This window comes from Spinacia oleracea, chromosome 6 (assembly GCF_020520425.1).
Source record: "Spinacia oleracea cultivar Varoflay chromosome 6, BTI_SOV_V1, whole genome shotgun sequence".
Taxonomy (NCBI): Eukaryota; Viridiplantae; Streptophyta; class Magnoliopsida; order Caryophyllales; family Amaranthaceae; genus Spinacia; species Spinacia oleracea.
The window spans coordinates 125628252-125643413 of record NC_079492.1 but is presented as its reverse complement, the minus strand read 5'-3'; the positions used below and the strand labels follow the sequence as shown (position 1 = coordinate 125643413).

At 37.6% G+C, this 15162-nt stretch overlaps 1 long non-coding RNA gene across 1 annotated transcript; it reads left to right on the top strand.

Annotated features, from left to right (window-relative positions):
- Positions 1–372: 372 nt before the first annotated feature.
- Positions 373–1831, top strand: LOC130464081 (uncharacterized). Its single transcript, XR_008924384.1, has 3 exons — positions 373–511; positions 1228–1428; positions 1526–1831. It is a non-coding gene; the product is annotated as an uncharacterized lncRNA (long non-coding RNA).
- Positions 1832–15162: the final 13331 nt, after the last annotated feature.

The window sequence follows — 15162 nt, the reverse complement described above, 5'->3', positions numbered from 1 at the left end:
TCTTTTGTGGAGAGGAAACGGGTAGTATTTTAAGATACTTGTTCAGAGTTGGGGTGATCCTTTATTGTATTTGGTTGTCTGTTGTTCTTAGCTGCTGTTTCTGAGTACCAATAGTACTGCTGCCATGGATTCAGGTCACCTGACGCTGCTCTATATATTCTCAAAATTGTGCTGAAGTTTTGTGTTTAGTGCAGCAAGTTAGTTCATCGTCTGTTGCTCTATATAATATCCACTAATGTTGCTATTTTTCTGAATCCTGAACATGTCTTTGTATGTTTGTTACTCAAAAACTAATGGTAACATAATGCTTCTCTGTTTCGTGACAGTTTATGGGACCTCGTGCACATGATAAGAAGCTGAAACATGCCTCCTGCTAGCGTCATGACAAGGCTGATACTGATCATGGTTTGGAGAAAACTCATCAGGGACCCTAACACATACTCAAGTCTTATTGGTTTTTGCCGGTTCATTGCCCTGAACCTTCCGCCCTGAACCTGCCTATGATATTCAGGTACACCTTTGCTAATATGTACTGAATTTGTCTTCTATCCTCGTCATATAATCCAAAATTTCAAGGCTAACAAACACTAGTACAAATATGCATAATTGCGGACTGTCCCAGTGTCCAGTAGTGAACTCTGTAACATTCTTTGTTACTTTTTGAAATAAGTAAGACTTTTTCAATTGTTTTCCATGTCCAATTCTTAGTAATATAAGTTCTTTTGATGGTTAGCTTTCAACTATTCTTTTTAATTGGTTTACTAGTAGAATTTGGATGGGTTTTTCTTTGGAAAGTTAGGGTCTGAGTTTGTTTGTTCAGCGTTCCTATGAGGCTTTGTTGTAGTTTGCAGTAGCTCTTTCATATATTGATGTTCTTGGAAATCTGATGCAAGTATGGGATATGATTCAAAATTTATGGCATTCACTTTGGTATGTTGCTTGTAAGAGTTTGTGGTACTTCTTCTTAGATGTTAGCTGCCACTGAATCGATCTATTTCTTAGAGTCGGGAGACTACATACTAAATTGGTATGGGGCTTGTCTTTTTATGTGACTTGGATAACCAATCCTAAAATCTGAATCTATGTAGATTCAGAGTTGGACTAAAGCGTAAGTTGTAATTTTGAACTTACGTCTCTTGGAGATTATGTTGCTGTAATAAAGAATGGAAGAAGAATATACAATACTAATGGAAGGCTTTTTATGCTGTGAATATGTGCTCTTTGCAGATGTTAACTGTTTTTGAGAAGGGAAACAACCAAATCACCGTCAATACAATCCAGGATCTAATGGAATTAATTACTACAGAGATGCAAAGTGATAATGCGGCAACAGATTCTGCTGCTGAAGCTTTCTTTGCAAGCACATTGCGGTACATCCAATTCCAGAAACAAAAAGGTGGCGCAGTTAGTGAGAAATATGAACCTAATGTTAGTTTTTTTGTTGATCTGGGTAGGTTTGAATCATTTCTTGAGACTGAAAACAAGCTGTTCAGATAATTAATGAATTTCTAAATTTTTATTGTAGGAGAACTGAAAAGTTAAAACTTGAGAAAGGGAAACAAACTCGGTAACAATTGCTCTTCAATCCGCTAAACTTGTGAGAATTGTCGCCTTTGATCTTGCTCTTGGGACTCTTGAATGGTTCCCTCATTTGTCTTTGAATACGCTGACGCTGACGCTGCGTGCTACGTGTGTCATGGGAAGTTGCTTATCCAAGCATGATCTCAACTCTCAAATTGATTTGGTAATTGAAATTTTGAAGCGTCCAGGAGAAGTCCTCCCTGTTTGTCTTAGTGTCGCACGAACGCTGTAATTTGTTTGATTTTGGTCTGACAATGGAGTTTTTTTCATCTGCTTGAATGATATCTTGGGCCTCATTCGTTTATGGTTCACTTAAACTTTTATGTTAAAAGTGTAGTTAGGTTATCAACATGTTGGGTGATCTATGGTGAATTTGCCTTTTATTGGGTTGTAACTAAAATATTAAAAAACGAATTTTTTTTTTAAAAAAAAAGTCATTTGCAACGCACATTTAGCTAATGTGCGTGGCAAATGACTTTTTTTTTTTCGCCTAAAAGTCATTTGCGTCGCACATTTAGCTAATGTGCGTTGCAAATGACTTTTTAGGCATGGTGCTGAAAAGTCATTTGCGTCGCACATTTAGCTAATGTGCGTTGCAAATGACTTTTCAGGCATGGTGCTGAAAAGTCATTTGCAACGCACATTTGCTAAATGTGCGACGCAAATAAGGTTCATTTGCGTCGCACAAATGTGCGACGCAAATGACTTTTAGTCATTTGCGTCGAGAGCTTTTGCCACGCACGATGTGCGACGCAAATGTGCTTAAAAGTGCGATGCAAATGACCCTTTTTCCACTAGTGATTTAATGGAATTAAATACTCCATCTATGGATATTCGGAGACGGATCTTGGTTTCAGTGGGAGCTGAGATCGTCACAGGCAAGAAATGAATACTCCGGAAACGATGATATTGCCGGAAACGGAAATATGGATCGTATCGGAAATATAAATATTATCCAAGTCGTAGATGTTGCCGGAAACGGAAACATGGTACGTATCGGAAAATATTATCGGAAATGGAAATATTGCCGGAATCGGAAATATTGCCGGAAACGGAAATATTGTCAGAATCGGAAATATTATCGGAATCGGAAAATAATTCCGGAAACGGAAATATTAAATATTTGTTCGAAACGGAAATTGATTCCGGAATCGGAAATATTAAATATTGTTCGTATCGGAAATGAATTTCGGAACCGGGAATTTAATCGGAAGCGCATCGTACGAATAAACATCGGACGAGCTTGCTAGACGCAAGGCCTAGCACGAAGCTAGGCCCAACGCCTAGCAAAGCCCGCGCGCGACCAAAGCAAGCAAAGCCCAAACGCGAGAGCAAGGCCACAGGCGCGCGCCCCTCGTGGGCTGCGAGCACTTGCTGGGCCTGGGCTCAGCGCGCGCGCGCGCATGGCGCCCCTCGTGGGCTGCTGCGCCTGCGTGAGTGTTTGTGCTTGCGTACGAAACCTTGATCGGTTAGGATTCGTATAAGATTAATTTCCTAAGTCTACTAGATAAATTAAGTGATTGAATTTTAGATTAATTCAGATTCACTAAATCGTTTCCTAGTAGGATTCTAATATCCGATACCCATGCCCTATAAATAGGTGATCAATGCTCACAATTTATATCGAGTATTCAAGTATTAAAAGTGATTTTTGAGAGCAAAAGTTCAGTCATACAATTGCCTATAAGTGCCGAAAATTCTAAGTACCTTAAGGGCGATCCTAGTTGGTCAAGCTTAAGGCGGATCCGGACGTGCTGTGGACTATCTACGGAGGGACGACACTTGGAGTCCTAAAGACTTGTTCTTGTTCGGTTCGGGCGCAGCTAGGGAAGGCACGCAACAATGAGTATGCATCTAAACTATGCTAAATGATTATGTGTAAATAATATGCTTTCCTGGCTTTATGGTTTTTCCGCATGATTTATGAATTGTCATATGTATCATAACCTAACATGGGCATGGGTCAAGGACCTGACCCATTTGTAAGGGTCTGAGTCTAGAGCTGGCAAAATCTGTCACGACACGAACCGTTTATATTTGTAAGGGTTAGTGTTGAGACTTTTCCAACCCGTTTATATTCGACACGAACACGAACACGACCCGACACGACACTTTTGCCAGCTCTATCTGAGTCTAATTATTTGAGACCCAATGGATCTGGGGCAGATCTGGATCCATGTGTTTAAAAACTAGTCTGGGTCCAATATTCTCAGACCTAGACCCGGTCCAGATCTGGTCCATGGACCTGGTCAATTATTATAAATTAGGAATAGTCTAATTAGATACATGCATACATTATATATTTTGGTACTAATTTGCGAAATGTGATACTTTATGTATCGAATGTGAATATGTCACGACACGAACCGTACACGAAAAAAGCGGGTTAGTGTCAAGGTTTACGACTCGTTTAATTGTGTGGGTCAGGTTAGTGTTGAGATTCTCAACACGAAACTGACACTACTTAAACCGATTAAGAAAAATCAATCAATAATTTAACGTATTCAGTTACAAACCTTATCATAAAGCCAACTTCATCGAACAAACATGACAACACGACACGAACCGAACACGAAAAAATGGGTTAGTATCAAGAGATTATGACACGATTAGTTAAACGGGTCAACACGACACGACACGTTTATTAAATGGGTTGGGTTAGTGTTGAGACTTTTCCAACCCGTTTATATTCGACACGAACACGAACACGACCCGACACGACACTTTTGCCAGCTCTATCTGAGTCTAATTATTTGAGACCCAATGGATCTGGGGCAGATCTGGATCCATGTGTTTAAAAACTAGTCTGGGTCCAATATTCTCAGACCTAGACCCGGTCCAGATCTGGTCCATGGACCTGGTCAATTATTATAAATTAGGAATAGTCTAATTAGATACATGCATACATTATATATTTTGGTACTAATTTGCGAAATGTGATACTTTATGTATCGAATGTGAATATGTGATGGTAAATGACGATTAAATTAATGGCGCAAGAACATTTTCTAAGACAAAAATATTTATATAAAAAAAAAAAAAAAACACTAGACCCATTTTTTGTTAGGTTATGATACATATGACAATTCATAAATCATGCGGAAACAACCATTAAGCCAGGAATACATATTATTTACACATAATCATATAGCATAATTTAGATGCATACTCTTTGTTGCGTGCCTTCCCTAGCTGCGCCCGAACCGAACAAGAACAAGTCTTTAGGACTCCAAGTGTCGTCCCTCCGTAGATAGTCCACAGCACGTCCGGATCCGCCTTAAGATTGACCAACTAGAATCGCCCTTAAGGTACTAGAATTTTCGGCACTCTTAGGTAAGAAATATGACTGAATTTTTCTCTCAAAACTCACTTTGAATACTTGAATTAATCTCTGAAAATATGTGACCCTAGGCACGTATTTATAGAGTTATAGAAAGGGAATTTGAATCCTAGTAGGACACGAATTAATTAAACTTAGAATCCTACAAGAACTCTAATTAATTAATTTATCCTTTTAGGAATAGGAATTTAATCATATACTAACTCTAATAGTTTTAGGAATCATGCATGAACACAAACTCACACACACACGGCAGCCACGAGGGCCGCCCATGCGTGTGCGTGCGAGCAGCAGCCCACGCAGCGAGGCCCACGCAGCCGTGGCCTTGGCGCGCGCTGGGCCTGCCTTGTGGTAGGCCTGGGCGCTGCCTTGGCTGGGCTTGTGGCGCGCGTTTGGCTTGTTGGGCGATGGCCCGACTTCGTGCTGGGCCTTCGTCCGGCAGGCCTCGTCCGATGCTAATTCGTACGATACACTTCCGATTAAATTCCCGGTTCCGGAATTCATTTCCGATACGAACAATATTTAATATTTCCGATTCCGGAATCAATTTCCGTTTCGAACAAATATTTAATATTTCCGTTTCCGGAATTATTTTCCGATTCCGATAATATTTCCGATTCTGACAATATTTCCGTTTCCGGCAATATTTCCGATTCTGGTAATATTTCCATTTCCGATAATATTTTCCGATACGTACCATGTTTCCGTTTCCGGCAACATCTACGACTTGGATAATATTTATATTTCCGATACGATCCATATTTCCGTTTCCGGCAATATCATCGTTTCCGGAATATTCATTTCTTGCCTGTGACGATCTCAGCTCCCACTGAAACCAAGATCCGTCGATTCCGAATATCCATAGATGGAGTATCTAATGCCATTAAATACTTGATCCGTTTACGTACTATTTGTGTGACCCTACGGGTTCAGTCAAGAGTAAGCTGTGGATTAATATCATTAATTCCACTTGAACTGAAGCGGCCTCTAGCTAGGCATTCAGCTCACTTGATCTCACTGAATTATTAACTTGTTAATTAATACTGAACCGCATTTATTAGACTTAACATAGAATGCATACTTGGACCAAGGGCATTATTTCCTTCAGTCTCCCACTTGTCCTTAGGGACAAGTGTGCATTTCCTAATTCCTTTGTCGCTCGATGCTTGCTCTTGAACATAAGGTAAGAGTTGTCATCCTTATTATGTCCAGAGGTGTTTCTCGGTTTCAGAGTTCAACTGATCAAATAAACAGATAATCATAGCCTATGATTCATCCGAGCACGGCCATGCATTTCACAGTTTCTAGCTCTCCGAGTGGCCTTGTACAACTTTTAAGCATCTCATCCCGATTTATGGGAGGACAATCCCAATCTTGTGATCTTGAGATTAGACTTCGTTTGATAGGTGATTACCTGAGCGTTGCCTTTATAGCCTCCTTTTACGGTGCGACGGTTGGTTAACGTCAAAGCAACCAGTTCTCAAACAAGTAATCTCAAATCACTCAGGTATTGAGGATTTAGTGTCTAATAATTTAATGAAATTTACTTATGACAGACTTTCATCTCTTACAGTAAAGTTTCATAGGTCTTGTCCGATACTAGTCTTCCCAAAGTAAGTATCTATGCAAATGATTATGACATTGCCATGTCCACATAGTTCAAGAAACAGAACTACTAGTCATCTTGCATTCTAATCGTCTAACGTTTTCTATGCGTCCAATTTTATAGAAAACTCCGACTAGGGACCATTTTCAACCTTTGACATTCAAGTTCACTTGATAGACATTTCTTAGTCACAGGACTGGTCCTGACAGTCTATCTTGAATATATCGTCAAATTGAAGGGACTCATCATTTAATACTAAACCAAGATTAAATGGAATATGAAAATACTTTTCATATATGATAAATGTTTCAACCCCAGTGTTTTACAACCATGGGCCTCAAACCCATCTTCTAAAACAGTTCATGGAATTTCAAAGCTATGCTTGATTTCCAGTGCTACAATGTAAGTGTTGCTTCTCACTTGTTGCATAGGTTTAGTTATCATGCTTTGCCAATCTTAATATCCTTTTCATTGAATGTTCTTCGGGATAGATGATAAGATCTTTTGAGTATGTTTATTTTGTGATCTAGTCTTTCTCGCTACAATGGTGGTTCTACGCATTTCTCAATGAAGAACCATCAAGTTAGCAGACCTTTTTCTTGCTTCAAGAGTGGTTCTACGCATTTTTCAATGAAGAACCATCAAGCCAGCAGATAGGTGGTCTTCCCAAGTTCAGTGAAGAACTCTTTAACATAAACAACCCTGTTTTATTGCTTTTTAGGCAATAAGTACTTTTACTTCAACTGTTTAGGTTGCTAGTGATGCTTTGTTTGGATTTGCTTATCCAAGCATTTCACAGATATGTGGAAGACTTTCCAGCTGTATCTTAGAACATAGAAATTAATATTTTAATTTCCCACGCAACAAATCATGGTCTCCAATCCATGTTGCCATTTCGAAACACGATGCTCTTTAGCTCGTCCTTGTCAATGGTTAACTCCAAAGGGTGTTTGCTTGATCCTTTGCCAGTGTTTATGCGTGTAGCATCAATATTTAGCATATCTTTATTTCCTTGAATCAAGAACTATTCCTATGTACCTTTTCAAGTACCATAAGTTTTCTTGATCTCAATCTAGTTGATCTTCACTTAGATCAATAGAGATTGGTATATGTTCGTCATGCCTAAAGTCATACGATACGTTTTTGGCGATCCTCATATTATATCATACATGATAAATTCTTTTGCAGAATAATTCCCAATTGAATTCTATTCATGTAACTTTAGCTCATCTAGTTTCAGTAGATACTAAATCCAGCTAAATTCTTTGACATATAATATAGGTTAAGAATCTCATTTAGACTCTTTGATGTTTAACTTAGTAAATGCTTATACATAGTTCAAACATCCTTTACTTAGATTTATTCATATGGATCGAATATCTCCAATGGAGTCTTTCGTGTTTGATTTAGTAAATGCCATTACTTAATCCAAAACAATATCATAAGATCTTTGTAAATAGATCTTAATACCCAGTATGTACTAAGTTTCGCCATGGTCCATTATTGATGAATAATTTCAAATCTAAGTCATTAGCATTTGAATGTTGTTTCACAATAGAGAGATATGTGTGTGATACACATAGGACCAATTAAGTTTTATGTACTCCCACTAAACTTCTTATATATCTATAAGAATCATGTACATTTTATGAAACTAAAATACTTATTAGCTTCACTAAAATACAGTTCCAATTCCCAATTGCTTGCTTAAATCTGTACTTAGATTTCATAAGCTAGCATTCCTTTTCAAGCATTTATTTGGATCCACAAATCCTATGACATACCATGTACATAGTTTCTTCCAACATTTGACTGAGGAAGATGTTTTGTTATCCAATTGCCATATGTACCAATATGCAATCGTTGCTTGATTTATAGACTTGAGCATTATGATTATGCATGAGGTTTCAATACAATCCACGCCGTGAATTTGCTTGTAACCTTTAGCAACTAATCTAGCTTAGTGTGTGAACACAATTTCAGGTTTGATGGTTTTTATCCTTGCAACCAATAGGTGTGAAACTATTCTTGCAAATCAACAAAATTTCAATTTTGTCATCAAAACATTGAGTATGTTTTATGGCCTCTAACCATTTAAAACATTTGAGTCTATATATGGCCTCTAACCATTTTAGGGAATCTGGGTTTCGTCATAGCTTTCTTACAAGTCACAAACTCATTAATCTACATGATAATAGTTTGACTGCAAGTTGTAGGTTTCTTCACTATCTAATGGAAGAATCGCATAGCTTCAATGACCTGAACTCTATGTTTCTTCACTATCTAATAGAAGAATCTCATAGTTCCAGTGACTTGAACTCTATGCCTACTAGGGTATAGAACATCAAACAATAGAATATTAATAGCCACTTGAAAGTCCTTTGAATATTCTGTTCTCCTTGAAGCACTTGTAAAGTCTTCTAAGAGATGTCTATTCTTTAAATCCACTTCTAAAGTCCTTAAAGAATAAGTTCGGATTTTCTGAAGCACTTCAAAAAAAAGCCTCCGGAATGTCCGTTTATGTTTGTTGTTCGCCTCGAAGACTTTCGAGGTCTATTTTCTCCCACTTGTCATTTTGGAAACGAATCTCCAAAAGGACATCATTTCGAGCAAACAAACATTATGTTCTCAAAAATTCGTGGTAGAAACAATACCCTTATGTCTCATTTGAATAAATCACAATGAAACATATATCTATACTTGGGCCTTAGTTTGTCGAATGACAAACATTAAGCTCCCACTGAGTTTTGCAACTCTCTAGATATATTTTATGATAAGTTATCAATAGCTTTGACGAATTTGGTTTAGTTTGGTGGTAGTTGAGCATTTTGTTTTAGAAATTATAGGAAAAGTCTTTATGATTCATCATTAATCGAATCAAGTACTAATTGACTTCGATTATTCCAACTAAGATATGCCATATCTTATGGACCTAGATTGTGAAATTACACCACACAATCATTGATGATCATATTTGGTCTCAAGTAATCATCAACATGATCTAACCTAGATCTTTATGATTTCTTGCCAAGTGGATTTATACTTCTGAATCTTTGAACTAGCCAAACAGATTCAAACTTATATCACATTGAGTAAATAAACCTATATTCACTCAAATCTGTGTGAAATAATAAAGTCATAAAATCTTTCTTTAGCTTTGAACTCTATTGTCTAGGCGTTCTAACAATAGTTCATATCTTTTGTTACTTTCAACAAGTAAGACTAGTTGTCTTAAAATGATCTAGAAATCAATCAACTTTCAAAAGTCCATCAAAATAGAGCTTTTGAATGTTAACTTGTTGATATGGTCTAAGCAACAATGCCAAAGATTAGTGGAACTCAAATCAAGGGGTTGATTTGAACCTAGTAAAGTTCTTTAAAGAGTTGTTTGTTTTAATCAAGCATATTGACTCAACCTGTAATTGACTATTTCATTCAAATAAACAAACAAACATTGTTTTTGTTTTTCTTGAATGTGAGTCTTTCTGTGTTTGAAAACAGAAATTTAGGTATGTTGATTATGGAACAAAATAGCCATTAAGTTCCAGCCTTTGAAAGGATTTAAAACAAACTAGATGACCCTACAACTAATGTAGCATTGCCATGCTTCATTTCCCACTTGTAGGTCATTAGTGTATCCTAGCTTCCATTGTTTGAGTTATTACCGAAGTAAGAACCTCAAGCGGTATATGATACCAAGGAAGTTTGATTGCTAGGTCACTTCTCTTTAAACATAAATTTATAGGTAGAAACGGAATCGTAAATTCCTTTCATTTGTTCCCCGTTTTCCTATTTCTTGTACCCTTTCTTATAGTCTTAAGAATTGAATTCTTTAGTGTTGACTTTTATACTTTGTTAGACATGTCCAATGTCACCAACAAGGTTCTTTACCATTTTAATTTATGTTGAATATTTTGTTTCAACTAGATGATCTTACCAGAAGCTTCTAAAGTTCTCTAAGCATCGATCTATTCGAATGTCTAGGGACTAGACTCATTCGAGAATTAAATGGACAAAGATATTAGGTTGTTAACCATTGGTAAAGCTGAGCGTATTAAACTCAATGCTTTATGATCTCAAAACTACAGTGTATTTTGAATTCACAAGCACCAATTGGTTTGCCATTTTGATATTCGAAAACAACCATAAAAGTCTCTATAAGAAACGTACATTTTAAATTGCTCACTTTCTCTCATTTCCGTGAATCGTTCTTGGATTCACTACCAATCGAGGAAATTTACTGTTACCTTTCTAAAAGGATTTACTGCAGTGCAAGATATTTAATTATAAACAATAATTAAAACATATATTGAAGCATGCAAAGTCTAAACATTTATCATGAATAATAACTTGAAAATGAAAGCAATCATGCAATTTAAACAAGTCATTAGCATTTTATTCGAATTATGTGTTCCGGCAGGTGTGAATAAAATGATTCCAAGATCCTAAAACCATTGAAGAATTAAGCACAGTTTGTCGACTCAATTCTAAAACATTTTAGGTAAGCAAAAGCCTTTTGCTAATAGTCTAGAAACTACTCTTGGTTGATAGGCACGTCTAAGAACTTATTAGGTAAACCTATCGATTTTGCCACGACATAAAAGGACTCCTTACTTATATCGTTGAGTTTCACCAAAACTAACATGTACTCACAATTATTTGTGTACCTTGCCCCTTTAGGACCAATAAGTAATACCTCGCTGAGCGAAAACTATTACTAGACTGATGTAAAGGATATCCAAGCAAGTGTATATTTTGGCATGGCACCTTATAACTCAATTTTTAAGTTTGGAACTTAAGGCTCTTACTATGTTGGTTAGATTTTAAGTGAACTAATATCCTTAATCATGCAACATAATCAAGCCGTAATCTCATGCATTTTAAGACATATTAAAAGCAATAAATAACTTAAAACATGCATAAGATAAATGTGATCTAGTATGGCCCGACTTCATCTTGAAGCTTTAACTTCAAAGTCCGTCTTGAAAATCTCCGTGGGAGGCACCATTTTCTTCAAATAGGATAAGCTATAATTAAAACTAATTACAACTATTTGATGGTTCGCAGACCATATTTGAATTGAAAAACAACTTTGGTACTTTAGACCAATTACATTCAAATTAATGGTACGCAGACCATATTTTCTATCCTATTTGGGCCATACTAGTTACTTCATAACCTGCAAAACAGTACATATACAATATATACCATTCACCCATTCATTATCATGAATGGCCCACATAGCTGGTTAGTAAAACATATTATGCATCACGTAAACATTTGCAGCAATTAATCAAGGGCACCAATAATCTACCAATTATTAAGTCCTTATTAATTCTAATCAAGTTGTTTTAACCTTAATGATTTGTAGACCTAATCAAGAGTTTATGACTAAAAGGGCTCCCACTTAAACCAATAAATTCATATGCTTTACTAATTTTAAACATAAAAATGTATTTCTAGTCTAACCGGAAACATACAAATTTAATTAAAATTTAAAGCTCATATAAATTTATAATTGAATCCAAAAGTTTAATTTAATTTCAGTCGTATTTAAATCAATTCATGATTTTAGTTTTAGTAAAATAATTAGAATAAATAAAATTTATTATAATTACAATATTCAAAATTAAAATCCATGAAAATAATTTAAATTATTAATTTTAAAATTAATTAAAATTACGTAAACTGAAAAATTTCAAATTAAACATTCAAAACGATCTAATCGCAACGCAAACACCCTACGCATCGCACGCCCATGGGCCGCACGCACACAGCCATCGCTGGCCATGTGCGCGCAGCCCATGCGCTCGTCGCATAGCTGCTGCATCTCCATTGCAAGCCATCGCACGCTGTGGTGCTTGCTGCGCGCGCGCCAGCGCTCGACGCACGCGAGCCATCGCTCGCTGTGCGCGCTCGCCAGCGCACGCTGCGCGCGCTCCATCGCTCGCTGTGCGCGCGAGCCATTGCTCGTTGTGCGCGCGAGCCATCGCTCGCTGTGCGCGCGAGCCATCGCTCGCTGTGCGCGCGAGCCATCACTCGCTGTGCGCGCGAGCCATCGCTCGCTGTGCGCGAGCAATTGCGCGCGTTCAACGCTGGGCGCAGCGCTCGTGGCACGCGAGCTTGCGCTCGCTGCGCGCGAGGCTGCGCACTTGCGCGAGGCAGTGCGCGTTGTGGCGCAGCTCGCTTGCTGCCCACACGCGACTACCATGGCTTGCCTTTCGCCCATGCCCATACGTCCATAGCTCGTGGCCCACGACACAAGGCAGGGCTGCTGCCTTGTGCTCGTGCACCATGCCTTGCTCATTGCATTTGTGTCGCACGGGCGACGAGCTCCCTTGCTCGTCGTCGCATGCCCGCACTATACAACACCCCTTAAGGGTAACACGTAGCGTCCATTGCTTTGTGCGTGCAAGTTATATGAACGAATCGCATAAAAAATTTAAAATTTATATTTAAAATTAATGACAATTTAATAAATAATATTAATTTCATAATTTTAGGGCGAAAAATCGAAAATTTATTATTCAATTGATTTCCGATTATTATGGATTCAAGCCTAGGTCATAAAAATTTAAAATTTATCATAAATTTACAATTTTTATGGTGGTTTTTAATCATAGGTTTCTAATTAAATTATAATTAATTATGAAAATCAAATTAATTCTAAATTATTCTAATTTTCAACAAATTAATCATAATTACAAATTAGATTGCATAATTAACAAGGCTAGGCATTCAAACTTGTTAAACATATACAGTAGGTCAATCAAAAATTCAAGATTTATCAACAAGAATCGCAAATATTTAATTTAACATCTTAAATTTACTAAATTTTGCATTCGAAAAACTAAAACCTTCGAAAAGTCATAGTTAGGCTTCGAATTTGAGAATTCTGGGTTCGGCAGAAAAATACTTATTTTTGTCAAAATTTTAGAATGTCTTTTACATGCGGAATTGACACAAAAATCATTCGATTTGGATGAGTAACGAAGAAACTGCCGAAAAACTGCGTACGTATAATTAAATAAACGCAATTTGCAATTAATTAACAATTACGAAAATTAATAACCCCTTTTAATTCTTGCAAATTTGTAATATTTAACCATGTTCATGCAATTTAGATTATGAAAATAATAAGGGGCTCGTGATACCACTGTTAGGTTATGATACATATGACAATTCATAAATCATGCGGAAACAACCATTAAGCCAGGAATACATATTATTTACACATAATCATATAGCATAATTTAGATGCATACTCTTTGTTGCGTGCCTTCCCTAGCTGCGCCCGAACCGAACAAGAACAAGTCTTTAGGACTCCAAGTGTCGTCCCTCCGTAGATAGTCCACAGCACGTCCGGATCCGCCTTAAGATTGACCAACTAGAATCGCCCTTAAGGTACTAGAATTTTCGGCACTCTTAGGTAAGAAATATGACTGAATTTTTCTCTCAAAACTCACTTTGAATACTTGAATTAATCTCTGGAAATATGTGACCCTAGGCACGTATTTATAGAGTTATAGAAAGGGAATTGGAATCCTAGTAGGACACGAATTAATTAAACTTAGAATCCTACAAGAACTCTAATTAATTAATTTATCCTTTTAGGAATAGGAATTTAATCATATACTAACTCTAATAGTTTTAGGAATCATGCATGAACAGAAACTCACACACACGGCAGCCACGAGGGCCGCCCATGCGTGTGCGTGCGAGCAGCAGCCCACGCAGCGAGGCCCACGCAGCCGTGGCCTTGGCGCGCGCTGGGCCTGCCTTGCGGTAGGCCTGGGCGCTGCCTTGGCTGGGCTTGTGGCGCGCGTTTGGCTTGCTGGGCGATGGCCCGACTTCGTGCTGGGCCTTCGTCCGGCAGGCCTCGTCCGATGCTAATTCGTACGATACGCTTCCGATTAAATTCCCGGTTCCGGAATTCATTTCCGATACGAACAATATTTAATATTTCCGATTCCGGAATCAATTTCTGTTTCGAACAAATATTTAATATTTCCGTTTCCGGAATTATTTTCCGATTCCGATAATATTTCCGATTCTGACAATATTTCCGTTTCCGGCAATATTTCCGATTCTGGTAATATTTCCATTTCCGATAATATTTTCCGATACGTACCATGTTTCCGTTTCCGGCAACATCTACGACTTGGATAATATTTATATTTCCGATACGATCCATATTTCCGTTTCCGGCAATATCATCGTTTCCGGAGTATTCATTTCTTGCCTGTGACGATCTCAGCTCCCACTGAAACTAAGATCCGTCGATTCCGAATATCCATAGATGGAGTATCTAATGCCATTAAATACTTGATCCGTTTACGTACTATTTGTGTGACCCTACGGGTTCAGTCAAGAGTAAGCTGTGGATTAATATCATTAATTCCACTTGAACTGAAGCGGCCTCTAGCTAGGCATTCAGCTCACTTGATCTCACTGAATTATTAACTTGTTAATTAATACTGAACCGCATTTATTAGACTTAACATAGAATGCATACTTGGACCAAGGGCATTATTTCCTTCATTTTTTACCCAAGACCCATAAAACCCATTGAATCTGAGTATGGGTCTGGATTTTTTAGACCTAATAAATCTGAGGCGGGTCTGAATTCGCGTAA